Here is an 8999-nt window from a genome sequence, read left to right as displayed (position 1 = left end):
GCAGCATCCCTCGGACCGCACCGACCCCGAGGAGCAGCATCTCCCGGACCGCACCGACCCCAGGCTGCAGTATCCCCCGGGTCGCAGCATCATTCCCCGGGCCGCATCAACCCCGGGCTGCAGCATCCCGGAGATGCACCATTCCAGCCCCACCGCGACCCAGGGCATCTGCAGCGGCCTGGTCTAGGGCGCCTAGGTACCAGGAGCCTCAGCACTGGTGGAAACCAGACTAGATGACCTTTAAATGTCAGTTCCAACCCAAACTATTCTGTTTCGATAAAACTCCACATTTAATTAGAGTTAGTTAAATTAAAATTACCTAGAATTAGTTTCATTCTTAATCCCCATCTTGTTAAAATTCCCATTCTCTACATTCTTGTTGAGGCAAGAGTGGTGAGAGAGGAGGAAGGGAGAGTTCGAGAGAGGGTCTGTGAGCAGGGGAGGCTGTGTGTGTGATAGCTGGTGAGTGTCCAGAGGGGCTGTCAGAGGGCCAGGGGTGAGCAAGACAGCAACCCTCCTCTGGTGGGGACTGGCCACGGGGCATGGAGATGCTTCAATGAATCATAGAGTTGACATCTTTCCTAATTCCCCCTCAGACACATGAATCAGCTCTCACAGCTTACAGGGAAGCTGGGGCTGGGTGCAGAAGAAAACTCTCCCAGTGATTAAAGGTCAGGCTGGGAGTGCTCTGCTATCAGAGAGGAGCAGAGCTGAAGCTGGGACACTTTCAGGATGAGATGTAAACCCAGTCCTGCACTGTTGGAGGGTCATGGGGAGCTCAAAGTATCACCCAGAAAATAAACAGGAGAATCATCTCACCCAGGAAACTGCTGATGGTGTGGATAGTCACCCTTCTGCACCTAACACCCAGGGGTGATTTGTGTTAGAAAAAGAACGATTGCTAAGAGTTCGTGTCCGACCCACAGAAATCCTTATTAATTTTTTCATTTTTTTTTTACACGACCCACAGAAATCCTTATTAATTTTTACATTTTTTTTTTTACGATTAATTTTTTCCCACAATTTCTCCCTCTCACAGTGGAAATGGATGGAGAGAGGAGGCAGTTTCTCTGCTTGTGCTCCCACTTGGCTCATGCTTTGGCTTTCCCAACAGCATCTCTCCAGAAGGCACCACTCCTACAGCTGTCACAGGGCTGTACCCCCAGCAGGAGACTGGTGCATGCCCCAGCACAGCCTGGGAGTAAGGTTGGAATCATCCTGCTCACACACACACACACCCACACACCCACCCACACACAGAGCACTCGTGAACTTTGGTCAGGGTTCAAACTAAATAAGCCCTGCAAGGGACTTAGGTTGAACTGAAACATATAAATGAAGTGGCTCATGGGATTAAGTGAGATCTCAGGAATTTCTTGGCATTATGCTGAGGTGGTAGAGGAGAAAGGGTTATGTGTAGCTGCATATTGACCTTGGAAATGCAGCTGTGGCAGCAAAGGCTGGAGGAATTGTGCCTGATAGCAAAACCACAATGAAGTGCACAGCCTGCCACCAGGGTAGGAACCCATGGAAACGAGGTCTCTTTCAAATTGGGAAAGTTCTTCAAATTGGGAAAGTTCTTCTTCAAATTGGGAAAGTTGTTCTAACCAGTCATTTGGTTGATCCAGGCACCCCTACAAGCATGGGTGTTGTAACCAGAGCATGGGGTTGCAGTCAGGGTGAAATGTCAGCTCTGGACAGCCGCTTGGCCTCTTGGTTCTTCTGCTGGCAGCCGCTGATGCCTTCTCTCTTCTGCGTCCTGGGGCTTGCTAAAACAGTGGACAGCTTTCTGCTGGGGTACACTGAACCCCCTCATCCAGAAGTCAGAGGAGCAAGGGAAGTGAGGGAGCTGCGGGCACAGAGGCAGGACCTCAGAGGGAAGCAGGGGCAGGGGACATCCCTCATCATCCCTTTGGCTCAGCCACAGGGTACACTTCCTGAGCAGCAATTCCTCAGTTTGCCCTTGCCAAAGTGCAGTCACAGCTCTTTGCCCTCTGCAAAGGTAAATCTCACAATAATGAGTGTGATTTGTAGAGTGCTGCCTCACCACATATCGTCCTGCTGCTACCCCATCTTATCAAATATATTCCTTTATTACCTACAGGCGTAAAAGACTTTTATTACCTGCAGACATGCAGAGATTACAGCCTGTTCCCTACAGCTTTTCTCTAGCTCAGGAGATTTTTATGCCACAGTGGAACTGTGGCATGGGCAGGAGCTGGACACAAGATCCATCACAAGCAGCATATGACACGACCACAACTGCAGGTCAGCCTGCTGCCTGCACTGCCTGCAGTAGGTGCTGATAGACTAGGGGGTGCTGGATGGTTCACGGATGTCTCCTCTGTGGTGGGCACAGGGAGATGTTCTGCTGGAACCTGCAGCAGCAGTAACCAGCAGCTGGGCCGTCACAATTTTATTGTGAATATCCATCTTGCACACATGCTATTTAACCTGCTTTTGCCTTTATGTTTTTCTTCCTTCTGGGATTTCACACCTGCAGTCTCTGCCTGAGCCTTTTCCCTTCACCAGCAAGACCGCAAAGAAACCAGCCCAATCCCTGCCCTGCACTTAGCCCTTCAGGCACCCACAGGGGGCTCAGGGGCTCCTTGGGGGTGTCATTGGCTGAGATTAATTTTCACAGGCTGCCTGTGCACTAGAGTCTGAGAGCACAGAATCATAGAATCATGTGACTGTTTAGGTTGGAAAAGACCTTGAAGATCATCGAGTCCAACCATTACCCCAGCACTGCTAAGGCCACTACTAAACCATATCCCCAGGTGCCACATCTTGTCACATCTTTTAAATCCCTCCAGAGATGGATGCTGCAGGTGTGCTAAAAACGAGCAGAGGGAGAAGATGCTTAGTATTTGTGCAGAAATAATTTTCTATTATTTTTTGGAACATACATCTGCCAAAAGATGGCAGCAAATCTCCTCGTATGGAGCTGAGCATCAGTGTCATCTGCTCTCTTGGGCTCTATTTTCCATACAGGCTATGACCTGTAGATTATCCTGGCAAGTGCCAGATGAACTGGAGGATTACACTAGATGTTCTCAAGGGAGAAAAATCTGTGCTTGTGGCTTCAGTTTAAATTTTAGAAACTCCTTCAATGGTATAAGAAATCCCCAAAATGCTCTAAATGTCAGTTCTCTCTTCTATTTTGGCAGTCCTTGGTTGCTACATCTTAATTTATTTTGCCAGGTGAAAATGGAATAGAAGGGAATCCATAATAATAGATTTGGCTATTAATAAACAAATAGTTCAAATACAGTGTCCAGCTAAATGTTCCTTGCGATCACAAACTTTGGGTCTCAGGCACTCACAGCAGCTTGTTTAATACCAGTTTGCTGGAAATATGTAGAACTGCCTCATCTTTCATTACATAAATCTGTGTGTCAGCCAGAGGATTATTTTTAAGCTCTGTCCTGTATCACTAGTGGATATAGCTGTGACCTTGGTTCTGATACTGTCTCATACAAAATTAACTGAGAAATCAAAGTCAGTAGAGTCACTGCAGGTACCTATGGCATCTGATGACATCCTGGGGTTGGGCTCCCACCAGCACTGCCCTGTGCTCCCCTGACAGGACACAGCTTTACAAAGCAAAACACAAAACAACTGTTTTGTACAGCAGTTAGTGGTGAAAAGGTGGGAGGCATGGGAGGATCAGCTCTTCTGCATTTCAAAGTATGCTTCTGATTCAATTCCTTCATAAAATAGGACCAGTAAATACTATTTTCATTAATCACTTGCATGTAGTTAAATTGTGCAAAACTGTCATTTCCTCCCAAAAGAACTTAGCTGCCCAAAATGAAACTGCAAAAAAAAATTTTTCAGTTTCTGCAATGAATTCTGTGTGAACAGCCAGGTGTAATTCAACTGCAGTTTCATTCATATCACATAACATGTCTGAACAGCTGAAAAACTCATTAGCCAGAGATCCAAGCTGTATTTGTTCGCTAGAGTTTGATTTGGCCCTCTTTAATAACTAAAATGTTTTCAGCTTGTTAACTTGCAAGGAATTAATGCATAATCAGTCAAGAACATGCTGATGGAATGATAAAGTAAGCAAGGATGCCTCATTGCTTGGTATCACACTATCTAAATACATCTTCATGCCTCTCACACTTATAAACCCAGCCCAGGTTGTGTTGCTCAGAGCCAAGCCCTCGCTGCCTGCTGTGCCCATGTGAGAGAACAGGTTGTTTTCACAGCAGAAAAACCTGCACTGGGGATGCTTACACAGCTCTGACACCCCATGGGGCATCTGTGTGTCAGAATAAACAATTTTTACTTGGACCAGTATAACTGGGCAGCTGCTGGTCATTACGAATGAGCATAAGCTGCTATCTGCCACCACCAGCACAGCTCTCTCATACCTACCCACATCATTGCTCCCTCCTTCCCTGTTCTCTCAATGTGACCCAAATCTCTTTAAAGCTCTTTAAAAGAATTGTGTGATTCTAACTGGATATTTTCACAAAACAGAGTATGGGCCAACTAATCATGCAAGATATCCTTGAGGATCCATAAACTCTGGGCTGAGCAGCCAGGACAGTGGCCACATCAGCCAGTCCTGCTGTGGCCAGGAGAGGCTGAAGGGTGTACATTTGGGCTGAGCAGCCAGGACAGTGGCCACGTCAGCCAATCCTGCTGCGGCCAGGAGAGGCTGAAGGGTGTACACAGGGAGAAGGATGAGCTGGTTCAAAACATGGCTCTGCAATGACAGGCTCACTGGATGGCCTGCAGAGATGGCTCAGGTCAGAAAGGTCACTGGTTGTTCCCATTCCCATTTGTTCAGTCCATCACCCACTCAGAGTTTCCAGGCTCTGCTGCTTAATCAATATGTAGCCCCACAGAAGGTTATGTTCTGTCCCAGCCAGAGTAACCAGCCCAGAACCTGATTTTCTCAGAACACAGGCTCAGTCCTTTGTGATGCTGAGAAAATCACCAGAGCTGGTGCTGAAGGAAAAAGGTGTTACCAATTGAATTCTCTGGATGGATGCTGATCACATTTCTAGGGAGATAGCACCCAGTTTAGGCTTCTCTCCTGGCTGCACCCAAACACCCTTCATCAACACAGAGGGTGAGCTCTGCCGAGAGATTAAACCCCAGTTCAAAACACAGAAGAAAGGATTATTTTAATATAAAGTACTAGCGTTTAAAAATACTGAAGGAGCACCCAGCAGGCTGACCAGTGATGGGCATCCCTGGTCTGTATGCTACACCAGCACCATGACACATGGTTTGCAGTCGTTTGGGGTTGGCAGGAATGGGGGCACAGGGGTGTTAGAAGCCCAGAGAGGGCTACATTGATTTTTAAGGAAGAAAGCCAAAAAGTGGAAAACAAAGGGGGAGGGCAGTAAAAGCTAAACTCCCTCAACTTCTTTTGATTTCAGAGAATGACAGAGAGATTGACCTGACATTATTACACCCCTCACTCACTCACTTTGGGCTATGTTTATATTTCCCCTAACTAGCAATGATCAAAGCCAAGAGCCTCTCCATTGTTGTCTATTTTCCTTTTCACTCTGAACAAAAGTTGCAAAGGCTGAGATGCTTCCTCTAAAGCCTGTCCTGGACCAGTGGTCTGTTTCCAACAGGGCTGTTTGTAGGAGCACCAGCTCCTGTGGTCTTGATAACCTCATCTTCACACTGTGGGGGCAAATATGCCCCTCACAGGCAGGGGACAGGGAAGGTGATACACATCCTCAGCCTGGGGTGCAGGCCATCAAAAGAGTTGTCATGGCTTTTACAACTTGAATTTTTTGGGAGACATGGGAATTTGACCTGTCAGGTGAGGCTGGCTGAAGTAGATGTCTCCTGGAGGACAGAGCATGGATAATATACATGTGCAGATAGTTATGGGGCAAGGAGAAATGGCTTTAAACTAAAAGAGGAGAGATTAGATTAGATGCTAGGAATAAATTCTTCCCTGTGAGGGTGGTGAGGCACTGGCATAGGTTGCCCAGAGAGGCTGTGGCTGCTCCATCCCTGAAGTGTTCCCTGCTGTTGCTGAGTAGATACAACTGGAATTAGCACCGAAGGAGATGGTGGAAACTACCATTGGACTTGGACAGTAGAATAATTTTACTTATTTAGTGTAGTAAATAGGGTTCATTGAATTATTGGGAGTCCTAAATAGGGTAGGCACATCCCTACAGAACGGTGTGCACAGGGTGTCTGTTAGAGTGTATATTGTCTTATATACAGCTTTTCCATTTGAACTTCTTCCTATGGCAGAAAGGGGCATCTCTGGTTCAGGGAAGAACAGCCCATGCCAACGAGCTGCACTTTTTAGTTTCCTTCCCACACAGTACTGCAGTAAAGCAAAGCACACACGGAGAGGAGCAGAAATAGCTAGCGTGTCCTTCCCATCTTACTGAGGGTTTAGACCCATGCTTGGCATTATATAGGAACAGCCAGAGTTCTCATCTCCATTCCACAACACGTGGGTTTTCTTCCTCAAAAATCTCAAAACATTAGGACTGGCCAGCAACTGACTGGCAAGAATAGCAGGGATATGATACCAGAAACTCAAGAGGAAGGATGACATGGTCAGGAGCCTATCGATTCAAGGCAGGAATAGATGGGATATTGGGAAGAAATTCTTCCCTGTGAGGTGCTGAAGCACTGGCACAGGTTTCCCAGAGAAGCTCTGGCTGCTCCATCCCTGGGAGTGTTCCAGGCCAGGTCGAATGGGACTTGGAGCAACCTGGGCTGGTGGAAGGTGTCCCTGCCTGTGATTGGAACTAAATGAACTTCCCACCCAAACCATTGTATGATTCTCTGATGATTAAGCTCTCTGGAGTGAACCCCATGCCTCAGAGGCACCTGCACATGGAGCTTTCCATGTGCAGGTTTCCATTCCACCAGGGCTTCCCCTGACACCTCCAAACCTTCCTGCAAGCTGAACTGGAACAAACCCAGCTGTTTGCCCTGGGGTGAACTAGAAGCTCCTTTCAGCAATACAGCCCAGGCACGGGCTGCAGCAGTCAGTCCTCAAGCCCTGGAGCTCGGCTGCCTGGCTCTGCTCCTTCCTTCTTCCTTCCCATGCCTTATCTGTAGGCTGCACTTCCCTGGCTGTGTCTCCACACAGTCTGGAGGCTCCCCTGGGTGCTGACGCCGTGCTGCTGCCTTTGAAGCAACGGGCACAGGGAGATGCTAGGGATTCACGCCCCAGTGCCCGGAGGAAACCTGCAGCAGCCTGGGAGCTCCCTGCACAGCTCCTGGTGTCCCAGAGGTGGGCTCAGCCCCCTGACCCTCCCCGGGGGCCGCAGGGCACACACGGTCAGTTTTCCAACTTTCCAAGAGCACTGACTTCCTCCAGCTCGGGCTGAAAACAATGCGAGAGGAGCAGGGCTCAGCAGTTCTGAGAGCAAAACGCTGAGTTCAGCGGAGTTCAGCCCCGGAGCCCGTTTAACCCTTTAGCTGCAGGATGGAGCAGATTTCCCAGCGCAGCAGCAGCAGCTTTGGATCGGTATACGTGGAGAAAAGCAGGAAAGGACTTATAGGTGGAAGAAAGTCCTTGAGGGAGGCCATCAATGAAAAGAAATACTTTAATGCCAAGCTTATCTGGCTGCATTCAAGGACTCACCACACCAGTTTTGCTGTGAAACTCTTGTGCTTCCCCTATGTCCTATAGCATGCATGAACCCACCTTCCCTAGCTGCCCCCAGCTGCTGTCCCTCCAGGGAAGGTGCTGTCCCACCAGGGAAGGTGCTGTCCCTCCAGGGAAGATTCTGTCCCTCTGGAGAAGACGCTGTCCCAGCAGGGAAGATGCCACCAAAGGCCACCTGGGCTTGTGTATGGAGAAGTGTGAGTGGAAGTCCACAGGGCAGGTCCCTGTCCCCCTCCTGTCCCCCAGGTGTGCAGCCTGAGGGGTCCTGGATAGCCAGGGGAGCAGGAAGCATGGGGTGAGCAGGTGCTTATCAATGTTCTGTGCCCGTTTGCAGTGTGTGAAAGAAAAACAGAGTGCAGGAATGAGGAAATGTCCCCGAGGAAATGTCCCCACTGACCCTTGTGCTCCTGTCATTACCCCAGTGCTCCCCTGGGCAGTGGGTGCTGGGCTGGGTGGGCTTTTGGGGAAAGGAAAAGGAAGCTCTGCTCCATCTCCCACCAAAATGGGACCCAGAGAACCAACCCCATGAAACAAGAGTTTCTTTGGCCTGAAACAAAACCGTTTCATCTTGTTTGTTTGCATTTTTCTTTGAGCGAAGTCAGGTTTAGGCTGATTTCCTTTGCTTTCAGGTTGGTTTTCAAACAACAAACTGCAAAGCAATGAGGCTTCGTTTGGACCTGCCAAGGAATGCCCTACTTCTGAGCACTCCCAGAAGGAAACAGAAGCATTGGAAAAGCTTGATATTAACTCTTTTATTGTTTTCTAGAGAAAAAAAATCTCTCTCATTTCCTCTGTTGTGGAGTTTAGCCAGGATGCAAAATCCTGCTGGGTCCACAAATCCTGCTGGGTCCACACATCTCGTGTTCTGTGTGTCTGTTCTTGCATTTTTGCCAGGGAAGAAGAGGCATTCGGAGCTGGGCACCTCTTCCACCTCCCCAGGATGCCCAGGGAATGCCTCTCCCAGGACTTTGCTGTGGCAGAAACCTTCAGTGCACAGCAAGGACAGAAGGTCACCCCAGGGACGTGGGGCTGGGAGCAGAGACAGGTGAGTCTGGGAGAGGCTGCTCATGCAGAGCAGCTTGCAAGGGCAGAGAGCTGTTTCTGGGGAGGTCACACCGGAGCTGAGCAGAGCCCTGAGCCATGCCCTGATGCTGGGAAACCTCTCCAGCCCTTGTTTACCGCCGAGCCAGGGCGAAGGTGGTGCCTGGGCGTTCATGCTTCCCCCCTGGGAACCTCCAGGCTGTTTATAGCATAACTCAGGGTAACTCATTGACCTCGGTGCCGGCAGCTCTGCTGGGAGCGGAGCTTCCCGAGATGATAAGCTGCTCTGGGAAGGAATTGCTTTGCCCGAGCGAGGGAGCGGCAGCGCTCAGCG

Source organism: Acanthisitta chloris, unplaced genomic scaffold (assembly GCF_000695815.1).
Source record: "Acanthisitta chloris isolate BGI_N310 unplaced genomic scaffold, ASM69581v1 scaffold1279, whole genome shotgun sequence".
In the NCBI taxonomy this organism is placed as follows: domain Eukaryota; kingdom Metazoa; phylum Chordata; class Aves; order Passeriformes; family Acanthisittidae; genus Acanthisitta; species Acanthisitta chloris.
The sequence above is the reverse complement of the archived record's forward strand: the minus strand, read 5'-3'. Positions refer to the sequence as shown.